We start from the raw sequence: 14,008 nt of genomic DNA, 5'->3' as shown, positions 1-14,008 counted from the left end.
CCTTTCTGCTTGCCAGGAACCTGCTGGTCAGAGAGTGGACAGGGAAGGAGGGAAAGTGCTGTGTGCAGTAGCTGCTGGAACCAGAGTTCCAGATGTTTTGTCAGCTGCAGGTTATAACCCCCAGACATGAGAGACTTGCTGACATTCCAACCACTCATTAGCCCCTTCACCTCAGGTGTTGAGAGAGTAGACCAGACTCTGGCAAATGATTTCATATGGAAGTAGTCACTCTGACCCAGGACAAGGTGCTGTTAAGAAGTAAAATGATATGCAAGATGTTCTATGAGTAACAGTCTATTGTAAATCACAGGCCTAAAAGGAGGATGTGGTAGCGAAAAAGAAAAAAAGGAAAAAGTACCAATCATAGAGCCAGTCCAGGGACATATGGGAAACTGAAAACATTAGTAAAGGGAAGCAGATACCAGTGAGGGGACTGGAGTTGGAACATTGTAATTTGAATTCAATCGTGAATAACTTTATAACCTTGTAATTCACCATGGTTCAATCTAAAAAAAGAGAAGAAAAGAAAAAAGAAATGTGCAAAATTTTTCTTCATTTTATTCAAATCTAGATGAACTCGATACCATACAAAGAAGGAAAATCATAAAAATCCTATGAATTGATAGTATATTTTATTTGTTTACTGACTCACACTCACTGGTATTACCACTCACTTTTTTTTTGTTCTGTCTTGTTTTATATTTGGGGGCCACACCTGGCAATGATCAGGGTTTACTTCTGGCTCTGCACTCAGAAATCACTCCTGGAGGTGCTCAAGGGACCATATGGGATGCTGGGGATTAAAATCAGGTCCGCTACATGCAAGGCAAGTGTCTTACCTGATGAACCATCTCTCCGACCCCTGGTATTATCACTTCTAATGAAACAGGAATACCTGAGAATGTAGTGATAAATGTACTGTATATAAGGGAGAGAAGAGAAAATAGGACCAGAGGGGAGGGAGGGGATGGGAGAATAGAGGAGATGAGAGAGTAAGAGTAGGAAGGGAGGGAATGGAGAGACGGGAGAGGAGAGAAAAACCTCAGCACACTAACTCAGCATTTTCTCTACTCACCCTCTCCACAAACCTCTGACTCAATTCTCACCAAGCTTTCAACACCCTTTGCATGGAGACCTGCACCCAAAAAAAAACCCACCAACACCTCTGCATTCTCTGTTCTACCTTAACATACGCAGGGGCTCCCAAGTTTCATTCTTTTGTTTATTCTTATTATTTGTTAATATTTTCTGGGTTGGAGGGTGCACATTTAGCTGTGTTCAGAGCTTACTCCTGGCTCTGCACTCAGAGATCTCTTCTGGTGGGCTCTGGGGACCATATGTAGATTGGCTGTGTGCAAAGCTAGCACCTGCCTAGCTTTACTATTTATCTGGCTCAACTTATCAATATTTTTAATTTTCCCTGCTACTTCCACCTTCCATTGATTGTCATTGTGATGACTGGGTGTTGCACACACAGCTGGCTCTGATTCTCACACTTTTTTTTTAGCTGTGGTGCTCACCTTGTCACACACAGCTATGATTCTCATATGGGTGCTCCCTGGGGTCTGCATCTGTAGCTGTGGCACCTGAGCATGGGCTCCCTGGAGCCTGCACACTTTGTTGAGGCGCAGGAGTTATGGTTGTGGTACTCACAAGGGGTTGCTGTGGTGCTCAGGATTTAGGCAAGAAGACAGGGACCCTGAAAATGTCGATTAAAAGTCACTGTCTTAAACCCAAACCAGTTCAAAGGCATGAAAGCCTCTGAAATGTAGGACACCTTTTGATAATGTCTGAGATCCACTGAAATACTGACAGGGACCATTCCCGGGTGAACAGGTCTGAAGCAGAGGTGCCACGAGGATTAGGAAAAGAGACAGAAATAAGAGAGAAAAGGCAGGGCTGGAGCAATAGCAGAGGAGGGGAGGGCATTTGCCTTGCACATGGCCAATCCAGGTTCAATCCTCAGCATCCCATATGGTCCCCTGAGAACCACCAGGAGTAATTTCTGAGTGCAGAGCCAGGAAGTAACCTCTGAGCATTGCTGGGTCTGACCCCCATCAGAGAGAGAGAGAGAGAGAGAGAGAGAAGAGAGAGAAAACATGGGGTCAGGGGGCTCACAGCCTCTTGGACTTAGAACCTTGACTATCCCCCATGAATAGTATCTATTGTTTAGAATTAATCATCATTAAAAGGAGAGGAACATCACCAGGGCAGCTCAAAGGGGAAGCGGATTGAGTTTCCCTCCTCCCCGCCCCAGCAGAACCCCAGCAGCCAAAAACCTCCAGAACTCAACCACAGCCATGCTCAAAGTCACTCTCTACAGGCTCATAGGAGCCTCACCCATAAGAGAACCTGCAGAAAAACCCAGGTATGTGGACCCTTGACTTAAATCTACAAGCTCGCTCAGAGCAGGACTGGGCTTCCTTTCCCCATCTCCCAAGTTTTCTAGTAGCTTGGCAGTCACACCACAAACTGCCCCCAGCACCATATAATCTCATCAATGGCCAAGAAGAGTGACATAAGCCTTACCCATGAGTGAATATGCTCCATAATCATATTCTAAATTTCAGAATTCCTGGAGCACACGACTGCTTTTGTGGCTGCGCAACCTCTCATACGCAAGCCCACTGATGTACCAAAAGTAGCATATATATGTTTGGGTTTAACATACATGTTTATATTCTCTTATACAAGGGCTTAAATGGCTACAAGATGAAATACAACAATCGTCACACACTTTCCTCATGCGGTGGTGGGAAGGTACATGGTGGCAGAATTGGTGTTTGAAAATTAAGTAAAGTAAAGTAAAAGTAAAGGCCCTCCCGTTGGTCATCGATTTGCTCGAGCGGGCCCAGTAATGTCTCCATTGGAGACTTTGTTGTTACTGTGTCTGGCATATCAGATACTCTCGGTAGCTTGCCGGGCTCTCCGAGAGGGGCGGAGGAATCGAACTCGGGTCGGCCATGTTGGCTGCATGCAAGGCAGACGCCCTACCCGCTGTGCTATCGCTCCAGCCCTGTGTAATGAATTATTGTGAGCGACTTTATAAAAATAAAATCAAATAAAAATTTCAAAATAAATAAATAAAAGGAGAAAAACAACATTCTTTGGTTAGACGCCTAACAATCTTAATCTATCCGAGTTAGATTATTACATATCTGAGGGTGATCGTTTAACAGTATACACATATATGTAAAGGGCTTTCTTAAGAGGAAATTCTTCCAGGAGGAGAAACAGAGCTAGAGCAGACAGGACCCCCTCCGAGGTCATCATTCCAGGGCATCATTCCTTATCTGGATTCCAACATACTGAATTCAGAAGTGGCAGGTCCAGAGCATCAGCTGGACCTTCCCAGAAGAGCAACTCTGAGGCAGGAACAAAGGCTGTGATAAGAATATTAGAGAAGACCATCATTACTTCCAAGCTCTCTCCCTTGACAACACCTTATCAACAGAGGTGGTTTTTTTGAGAGGGGTACAAAAAATTAATAAAAACTAACTTTGCAAAGGCAAAGGCACATGCTTTCCCATCTCTGCCTGAACTGTATAATTCCTCATTTACTTTATGGTGCCCATTGTCCATTTTAGGGATTTGCCCACACATCTGTTCAATTTTGTGTAATATACTGGGCCCTCTGCATTCTGGAAAAGCCCACATTCTCTCTTGAGCATGTAACTCCCCTTCTCTCCCCTCATACTTCCTAAGCAATTTATCTTATTTCACTCTTTGTCTCCTCCTTAAGATTCTGGTTTTTTTTTTTTCATTTTGGGGCCACAACTAGCAGTGGTCAGGAGTTACTTCCGGCTCTGTACTCATGAATTATTCCTGAAAGTGCTCAGGGGACCATATGGGATGCCAGAGATCGAACCAATGTTGGCTGTATGCAAGGCAAATGCCCTACCTTCTATATTATCACTCTGGACCTTCCTTCTTAAGATTCTTTTCTGTGAGGGCAGGCAATGGACCTGAGAAAACCTGGGCTGAGGTCAAGACTGGCTTTTCCTATTCCTGCAAAGCTTCAACCTGAGTTCCAAGAACTCCAAAAGAGAAATCTGGTGGAGGGGATTAATTCCATGAAGATCAAGTGGAACTCAGAAGCAAACTGATGATTGCGTAGTGGAGTACGTGAGATGCATCTACTCCATGAAGGTTCAGACTTTCTCAGTCCTGACTCTCCCAGGCACTTCTGAGCTGAATGAGGTGGGTAAAGAAGAAGGCAGCAGACTCCCTTTGTAAGGCAACTGCCTCTCTTCTCCCCACTCCACTTAAGTCACTTGTAACATTCTGACATATGCTCACCAGAATTTGTAGTTCCTGGTGTGGTGTTTGCACATGTGTTTTAGTTGTTGGAGTCGCACTCCTTTTCCTGATGCTCACACATCCCTGTGGGGCTGCACATCATTTGCAGCTCCAGGATCACAGCCAGCTGAACATCTCATCTGACACGTGTGGAATACTGGGGGGTTGGGTTCATGTCAAAGTAGGCCCTCTAAGAAACTGAACTAGTCCTTGGCCCTTGGGTTTCATTCTTGCCTCTTATCTCTCTCCTTCCATCTCATTCCTCTCCCTAAAATTAAAATACACAAACCCAGATTACACACCCAGGTAAAAGTGAAAACAAAATTCAGGCAAAACAAAGGGGAATGTAGATAAAGAAATCAATGTCCGTGAACCACCATTCTAAAGTGTTTTTTTTTTTTTCCTTCATTAGTAAAACAAGCCCAGTTTACACCCAGGAATAAGTGAAGGCAAGATTCAGGAAAAACAAAGAGGAGTGTAGACAAAGAAATCAGTGTCCCTGAACCACCAATTCTAACCTGTTTTCCCTTCAGTAGCAAAGGTATTTACATAGCATGTATTACTACTGTGTTACTATTTTCACAGGCATTATCTCACCTTCCCAACCTTACACACACACACACACACACACACACACACACACACACACACACACACACATACACACACAAATACCTGGAGCACACTGATAAGTGCAATAAGAAAAGAAAAGGTTGTATAGCTATCTGGGCTTAAATCTACATTATTTGATTCTAAGGAAAGTTCAATAGGTAGATTCTCTCCTGTTTGATCACTGCCTCGCCACCTTGACCTTCCCTCTTTGTCCTCATCTTATATGTTCAGGTCTAGAAGGAACAGAGACTGCATATTTGAGGCAGGTTGAATAAAGGGAGTGGGATGGTATGGCAGGATCTGTACAACCAATAACAAAGCATTTCCTGGCAGGGCAATAGCAATGCTATTCTTGTAAGAAGAGCCTAGATGGGTCAGAACTAAAGCAATAGACCCTGATGCAAGTACCAGGTCCCTTTGACCCACATAGGGAAAAAAATTAAAGACTGAGTCAGAGAAATATAATAAAGAGAAAGGTTTATTAGGAAATAGAATATACTTTGCTGAGTTCAGACATATTTCATGAGTAATTTCATTTGTTAAGTAAAACAAAATGTCAACAAAACAAAAATGTCACAGCATCAGAGTGTGGAATACTTCAGAGAGATTAGCACCATTTCTACACAAATTTCTATGTAATATAGGTATAGGTGCAAGATAAATTAAGAAACAAGGTATTCCTATTATTCTAAAAAGGAAAGAGATTCTAGAGTGGTGATTCCTTAAGTCAAAGGTACCACTCATGGGGCGAGAGAAGATAAGGTGTTTGCTTTGCTTGGAGCCAACCCAGGTTTAATGCCTGGCATAGGTTCCTTGAGCCCCAACATGAGTGATCCCTGAAGGCAGAGCCAGGAATGATCCCTGAGCAGCACCAGGTGTGGCCCCAAAACAAACAAAAATAGTTTCCCCCAGCGCCTGGGGATACAGCTCAGCATCACAGTTACGCCTTGCATACTTCCGTCAGACATACCCATACCCGAGGCCAGGGTTCTATCCTTGAGGGTTCTATCCCACTGTGTGTGTGGGGAGGGGGGTAAGGTATGGAAAAGCCACCCTAATTCTAACTATATTAATTTGGTCATTTCCAAGTGTTACCACCATGCACCGTGGTTGTGTTTTTTACCAAGCAAATGTCTTATGATGAGTTATGTCTTATGATAAAGCAGGAAGTCACTTGATCCTCTATCATGGATTTTCTTGGCTCCAGCTGACCTTAAACTCGAACACATCTTGGACCTCGTTGTTCTTCAGATAGAACTGCTAGTGCAAATGTGACCTAGAGGGGGAAGGAATTTCAAAATGTTGACTCTCATGGAAAAATATTCCTTTGTGAAGGCATTGCAAAACTTAAAAGCTATATCTATCATTTACTGTAAGCAAATATCTTTGTGTTTTTACAAACACTGGTAATTGTTGTACCCTGTGCTTTGTAACTACTTTCCCAAAGGCTCCATTTAAGTGCTACTTAAGGGTCAGTAGAGAGACAAGAAAGGCCTAGACTGGAAACAATGAGCAGATTGGAAAATAACAGACTCATGTCCACCACCAAAAATCATTTTGCCGTCATGGTCACAAGAAGCAATTTTTTACAGGAAAAGAAAATATAGGAGGACACTTTTGGAAAGCCAGGCTACAGACTGGTGAGCACCAGGATAATCAATAAATCCCCTTTATGGACTGAACCCTTGAGACACACTTGCCACACACTTGCAAACAAAGACTTCTGATTAAGGTTTCTGCCACCTTACCTCTTAGAATAAAGTAAGGCAGACACTTTCAACATTTTAAACCATTTACTCAGACAAGGTTTAGACTTTATAATATTTATTTTAACTCCTATTTTTTTTGGGGGGGGATAGTTTCCCTTGAACATATTTCTGTCTTTGATCATGTTTCTCTAATGTAGCCATCTATGGAGCCAGGGGACTTTTTCAGTTCTACAAAAGGAATTAATGTGTTACAGATGCTGAACACTTCAAAGGTAAGACAATGAGGTCTGAGACTTGTCAGAATCTAAGCCCAGCTAAAACTGTGAAAATCAAAGATGGAGGACCAGGTGACCAATGGATGACTTCCAGTTTCATTATACATTCATTCTGGTATCTGCGTGGCCAAAGTCACACCCACCTTGAGCAGCAGTGGAACCAAACCTTCTTGGCTGTGGTTACAAAAGGACAAGGCACACTTACTGGTCTTTGTATGATTGCAAAGATATTTGCTTAGGTGAATAAAGAATGTTGTTGTTAAGCTCATCCAAGTCTTCCCCAGGACATGTTTTCCCTGAGAGTCAGTATTCTGATTCCAATACAACTAAGTCAGTTGTGTTGCTGAGGAAATTATTCACACTGGCTGCTCTCCTGCCTCACTGTGACCTGAGGAGGAGGCTCAGTCCCACACACAAGAGGAGTCATCTAAAAAAAAGAGATGTGGTCTTTGGGAGGGGGACACAGTCAGCCTGCAGAGACACAGCAAGGAGGAAGCCAGAGGAACTCCCCCTTCTCCTACACTTCAATCTACTGCCTTTGTCTCTTAGTGGCCAGAACCTAACAAAAGTTAAAAGACAAAAATGCTTGTAGGTGCAGATACATCAGGCTCCTGAGGCATGAGATATAAATAAATGGTGGGGAGGGGCAAACAGAGCCCCTTCTCCACTGCCTTTGAATAAAGAGATCTGCTGGGAATTTGTAAAGGATGAAACAGAGGGATACTATTGTATGAAAACTAGAGGGCTTTTGTGAGTACAGAGAATGTGTGTGACTAAAGAAAGAAGGTAAGAAGAAATGTACTAAACTCTGGAGTTGAGTACTCTGTATCTAGAAAGACTGAAGTTTGTAGAGTGACTTGTCAATAGTGTCTGCACTATAGAGAAATGTGTGAACATTGACATTGCTGTATGTTCTAATATATTCCTTCAAGCTTGTTTACCATAATAAAGAACTGGAAACAAACAGGACACCCTGAATATGATTTGGTTAAAAGTTAATTCTATATGCTTTTTTTTTTTTTGGTGTTTTGTTATGGTTGTTTGGGGGTCACACCTGGCAATACCCAGGGGTTATTCCTGGCTCCCATCCAGGAATTACTCCAGGCGCTGCTCGAGGGACCATATGGGATACCAGGGGTGGAATCTGGGTCAGCATGTGCAAAACAAATGGTCCCATCCATTATACTATTGCCCTCAATTCTTTTTTTTTTTATTTATTTTTATTAGTGAAGCACCATGAGGTACAGTTGTAGATTTACAAATCTTTGTGCCCGAGTTTCGGTCATACAATGATCAAATACCCGTCCCTCCACCAGTGCCCATTTCCCCCCACCCCCCCTCCCACCCTGCCTCTGTGGCAGGGCATTCCCCTTTGTTCTCTCTCTCCTTTTGGGTGTTGTGGTCTGCAAAAGAGGCATTGAGTGGCAATCATGTTCAGTCCATAGTCTACTTTCAACATGCATTTCCCCTCCTGGGAGGATCCTCCAAACACCTTTCATTTGGTGTTCCCTTCTCTATCTGAACTGCCCTTTCCCCTAGAATATCCGGCTGGCCTCTAAGTTATGGAGTAATCCTCCTGGTGTTGATCTCAGCTATTCTTAGGTATTGATCTCATATTTTGTTGCTTTATATCCCCCAGATGAATGCAATTTTTCTATGTCTATCCCTCTCTTTCTGACTCATTTCGCTTAGCATGATACTTTCCATATTGTACCACTTGTATGTAAATTTCATGACTTCATCTTTTCTAAGAGCTACGTAGTACTCTATTGTGTAGATGTACCAGAGTTTCTTTAACCAGTCATCTGTTCTTGGGCACTCAGGTTTCTTCCAGTTTCTGGCTATTGTAAATAGTGCTGCAATGAACAAACAAGTGCAGATGTCACTTCGACTACACATTTTTGCCTCTCTGGGGTATATTCCCAGGAGTGGTATCGCTGGGTCAAATGGGAGCTCAATTTCTAATTTTTTGAGAAACGTCCATACTGTTTTCCAAAAGGGCTGAACTAGTCGACATTCCCACCAACAGTGAAGGAGTGTCCCTTTCTCGCCACATCCACGCCAGCATCGGTTGCTTTTGTTCTTTTGAATGTGGGCCAGTCTCTGAGGTGTGAGATGGTATCTCATTGTGGTTTTGATCTGCATCTCCCTGATGATTAATGATGTAGAGCATTTTCTCATGTGCTTTTTTGCCATTCGGATTTCTTCTTTGAGAAAGTTTCTGTTCATTTCATTGCCCCATTTTTTGATGGGGTTGGATGTTTTCTTCTTGTGGAGTTCCACCAGTATTTTGTATATCCTTGTTATCAACCCCTTGTCAGATGTGTATTCGGTGAATATCCTTTCCCATTCTGTAGACTGTCTTTGTATTTTGGTCACTGTTTTTTTGGAGGTGCAGAAGCTTCTTAGTTTAAGATAGTCCCATTTATCTATCTCTGTTTTTACTTGCTCAGCCAGTGGCGTGGCATCTTTGAAAGTACCATTAGCCTCAATGTCATGGAGGGTTTTGCCAACTTTGTCTTCAATGTACCTTATGGTGTCTGGTCTGATGTTGAGGTCTTTAATCCATTTTGATCTTATTTTTGTACATGGTGTTAGGCAGAGTTCTGAGCCCATTTTTTTGCATGTAGCCGTCCAGTGATGCCAGCACAATTTGTTAAAGAGGCTTTCCTTACTCCACTTCACATTTCTTGCACCTTTATCAAAGATTAGATGATCATATGATTGAGGGGAGATGTCAGTGTTGCCCTCAATTCTTATTCCATATGGAATACAGTTTGAGAAGGGGAAGTAAGTTTGTAGAGGTCTTTTATTCAGTTATAAAAAAAAGAAAAAGAAAACAAAAATACCTTTTCCCTTTTAGCTGTGTAATCCCTATGTCCCTGTCTCTTTCTGACTGCTGAGATTTATTGAGGAGATCGGACTAAAAACTACATTGTAAAGTTAAGAGCCAAATGTCCATCTAATCAGATTTATGGTGGAGTGATTTTGGGTTTGGGTTTTTTTTTTCTGGTTTTTTTTTTGAGGGGAGGGAGACATATCCAGCTCTTAGGTTGGTGCTGAGGAGTTGCTCCTGGTGATGCTCTGGAGGACATATGGTGCCAGAGATAAACCCCAAACCATGAAAGTTTGCACCGCATCCCTTTCCTCTCTTTTCAGATCCCTAATCAAAATTCTTTCATTTGGGTGGATATGGGAGTTGGTTAAGAAGGTTGGGGACCACAGCTCGCTGTGTTCATAAGCTCCCCCTGGTTCTGTGCCAAGAGTGACCCTGGTGGTGCTTTGGAGACCATATGTGGTATCAGGGATTTGAACCAGAGTAAGCCACAGGCAATGCCAGCACCTTAATTCTCTATTATCTCTCTGGAGGAGCCTAATCAACATTCTTTTTTAGAATTTTTTTAATTTAATTTTTGGGCCACACCCTCACCCAGCCATGCTCAGGGATTACTCCTGCCAGTGTTCAGGGGACTATCTGAGATGCTCTTGTGCAAGGTAAACGCCCTGCCGACTGTACTATCTCTCAGTCCCCACCAACATTCTTATGATACATTTTTCTTTAATCTCTTTCTTAGTTTACATTCTTTTCCCACCTTGAGCAGTTACTACTCTGATAAGTCGCAGAGTTCAAAATAAACATTTTTCTTCTTCAGACATAATGTTAGAAATTATCTAAACTTATTTTAGAAATTATGTATGTTCATCAAGATGAAATTCTTTACTACTTTTAAATTGTTAATATTTTGCAAATATTCTGCTACTGAAAATAACCAGCCTATTACAGTGGTAAATGAACCAGAATTTGCATTGGATGGACGAGAAAGAGCTAATCAGGATTCCATGTTAACTTGTTCCTAAACTTTAAACTCTGAAATGTTTTCTTTTATCAATGCAGTGATGATATTTTAATGGAGCGATAACACAGCGGGTAGGGCGTTTGCCTTGCACGCAGCCAACATGGCCGACCCGAGTTCGATTCCTCCGCCCCTCTCGGAGAGCCCGGCAAGCTAAGGAGAGTATCTTGCCTGCACGGCAGAGCCTGGCAAGCTCCCCGTGACGTATTCGATATGCCAGACACAGTAACAACAAAGTCTCCAATGGAGACGTTACTGGGCCCGCTGGAGCAAATCGACGAACAACGGGAGGGCCTTTTAGTATGCGACCATTACACAGAATGAGGTGTGCCCTTGCTATTGGCATGGATTATGTACAAAATAAAATTTTAGTGAAAAAGAAGTAGAATGCAGAACGCTTCCGGGGGCGGGGGGGGGGTGAGCCTTCAGGGTGAAGAGAACCCAAGTATAACACTTGGAGCTCAGAATGAACACAATCTCTCCGGAGCCAGAGAAACTACTGAGAAAAGGAAGCTCGACCCGCTCAGCGCTTGCGCAGGGTTTTGCGGTCTATCCTGCCCTCTGCTGGTGAGAAGGCGGTTTGCACAGCATCTTGGAACATCTCTGGAAGAGTCTTGTGAATTCCAGGGAAAAAACCTAGAAAGGCAGGCTGGAGTTACCTACAGCTTAAGAAAGATTGAATGTCAGGATAGTAGATACACGGGACAGGTAGACTGCTCCATAGCTAGAAGCCTGCCTCATGAACAAAGGGGAGAAGGCAGCTAGAATAGAGAAGGGGATCATTAAGAAAATGAAGGCTTGAGGAACTGGTCGGGATGGGAGATGTGTGCAGAAAGTAGATAAAGGACCAAATGATAACCTCTCAGTGTCTGTATTGCAAACCATAATTCCCAAAAGTAGAGAGAGAATATGGGGAATATTGTCTTCCATGGAGGTAGGGGGAAGGTGGGAGATGTGGGCTATACTGTGGATATTGGTGAAGGGGAATGTGCACTGGTGGAGGGATGGGTGTTTGATCATTGTGTGATTGTAATCCAAACATGAAAGCTGTTAACTATCTCACAGTGATTCAATAACATTTTTTTAAAAAATTTTAAAAGAGAAGGTGAATAATTGGGGCGGGGGGAGAAAGGTTAGATGTAACTAATATCGAAAAGAACACGAGGCTACAGAATCTTCCCAAGTAGACTGTTCTGAGCTGACAATTCTGGGGCCTTCTTGGAATGGGGGCGAGGAGAATCCCCTTCTCCTTTCCCTCCCCCCACCCCCTCTGAGGAACAGCAGCTGGCAGCCACACCCAATATTCTCTTGACAAAGAAACGGTTCAGCTCCACAAGGGAACCTCATCCAGCTGCCAAGCAACCAAATCATTCCAGCTCCAGATCTCCTGAACCATGCAGCCACATATGACACCTCCAAATTTCACAGTACTCTCAGCCCAGGAGGATTACAGCAAATCTGATGGGAAAGTTGCATGGAAGAACACCAAGCTCAATGAGCCCATATAATAACACCAGAGGTGACTACTTGCTTCAGCAAAGTCCTGTGTGGAATACACAGTTGTAGTTTTTCCTTGTTCCCTGCATGCATTTACCTTTGCTAGGCCCTGGCTTGAGAACCACACAGAGCAGAGTTAGGAATAATATGACCAGAAGGGTGTCAAGTATCTGTTGGCAGGGGCTGGATACAGTAGGTGTGGGTGGGGGAGGAGACTGACTAGGCACTACCCCATTACCTACCAGCAATGACAGAAACAAGACTTTCTTTTTGTTTGTTTGTTTTTCTGTTTTGTTTTGTTTTACTTTTTATTAGTGAAACACCATGAGGTACAGTTGTAGACTTACAAATTTTTGTGCTTGGGTTTCAATTATACAATGATCAAATACCCATCCCTCCACCAGTGCCCATTCTTCACCACCATGGATCCCAGTATCCCTCCCACCCTCCTTCCCCCCATTCCATCCTGCCTCTGTGGCAGGGCATTCGCTTTTATTCTCTCTCTCCTTTTGGGTGTTGTGGTTTGCAAAAGAGGCATTGAGTGGCAATCATGTTCGGTCTATAGTCTACTTTCAGCATGCTTCTCCAATCCTGGGAGGATTCTCCCAACACCCTTTATTTAGTGCTCCCTTCTCTATCTGAGCTGCCTTTTCCCCTAGCATGTGTGGCTGGCCTCCAAGCTATGGAGTAAACCTCCTGGTATTAATCTCAGCTATTCTTGAGTGTTAGTCTCCTATTTTGTACTTTATGTTCCCCAGATGAATTCAATCTTTCTGTCTATCCCTCTCTTTCTGACTCATTTCGCTTAGCATGATACTTTCCATGTAGTACCACTTGTATGTATATTTCATGACTTCATCTTTTCTAACAGCTACATAGTACTCCATTGTATGGATGTACCAAAGTTTCTTTAACCAGTCATCTGTTCTCGGGCACTCAGGTTTTTTCCAGATTCTGGCTATTGTAAAGAGTGCTGCAATGAACAAACAAGTGCAGATGTCACTTCAACTATACTTTTTTGCCTCTCTGGGATATATTCCCAGGAGTGGTATTGCTGGGTCAAATGGGAGCTCAATTTCTAATTTTTGGAGAATTGTCCATACTGTTTTCCAAAAGGGCTGAACCAGTCGGCATTCCCACCAGCAGTGAAGGAGAGTCCCTTTCTTGCCACATCCCCGCCAGCACCGGCAACAAGACTTTCAATCCTATATTCAATGGAACCTGGGGTAATGTGTTAGACAGCCCAGCAGAAGCCCAGTAGGCGTTAGGCAAACCTGGCCCTTATCAACCCAAATAACTCTTTTTTCCCAGTTTATTTCTTTTTCCATGGGTCCTATAGAGAAGAGGTCCACTATTTTCCCTTTCCACCATATAGAAGAGCAATGGCTAAGAAGGAGCAGTCTAACAAGAAGTCTTGTTATAAAGATATTTCCTGAGTGGGTTGAGAATCGCCTGCTGCTCTGACTTTGGCCATGGGTGAGATTTGGTGCCAGAGCCAGTTGGATCTCACCACCCCACCCACTCTATAGCAGGCAGAGGTGAAACCCAGACCATGGCCTGCAGCCAGACTGGCCCTGAGCACTGTCTGTAACCTCTGACCTCAGCCCCCTCTCCTGCCAGCAGGATGCCTGGAGACCCCAGAGCCCAAGATTCAGACTCTGCTCCCCCCTGCCCTACTTTCAATAAACTTATAGATAAAATTTTTAAAGTGGGGGGTGCTGGAGAGATAGCTCAAAAAAATGAGGGCCTGGAGCGACAGTAC

General features: G+C 43.4%; 1 non-coding gene across 1 annotated transcript; it reads left to right on the top strand.

Moving 5' to 3' along the window:
* The first annotated feature begins 13,682 nt into the window (after nt 1-13,682).
* On the top strand, nt 13,683-13,807 carry LOC130042268 (small nucleolar RNA ACA64). Its single transcript, XR_008795201.1, has one exon. It is a non-coding gene; the product is annotated as a small nucleolar RNA ACA64 (small nucleolar RNA).
* The last annotated feature ends 201 nt before the right edge of the window (nt 13,808-14,008 follow it).

This window comes from Sorex fumeus, unplaced genomic scaffold (genome assembly GCF_029834395.1).
Source record: "Sorex fumeus unplaced genomic scaffold, SorFum_2.1 ptg000098l, whole genome shotgun sequence".
In the NCBI taxonomy this organism is placed as follows: Eukaryota; Metazoa; Chordata; class Mammalia; order Eulipotyphla; family Soricidae; genus Sorex; species Sorex fumeus.
Note: the sequence above shows the minus strand (reverse complement) of the source record. Positions and strands in the feature narration are given on the sequence as shown.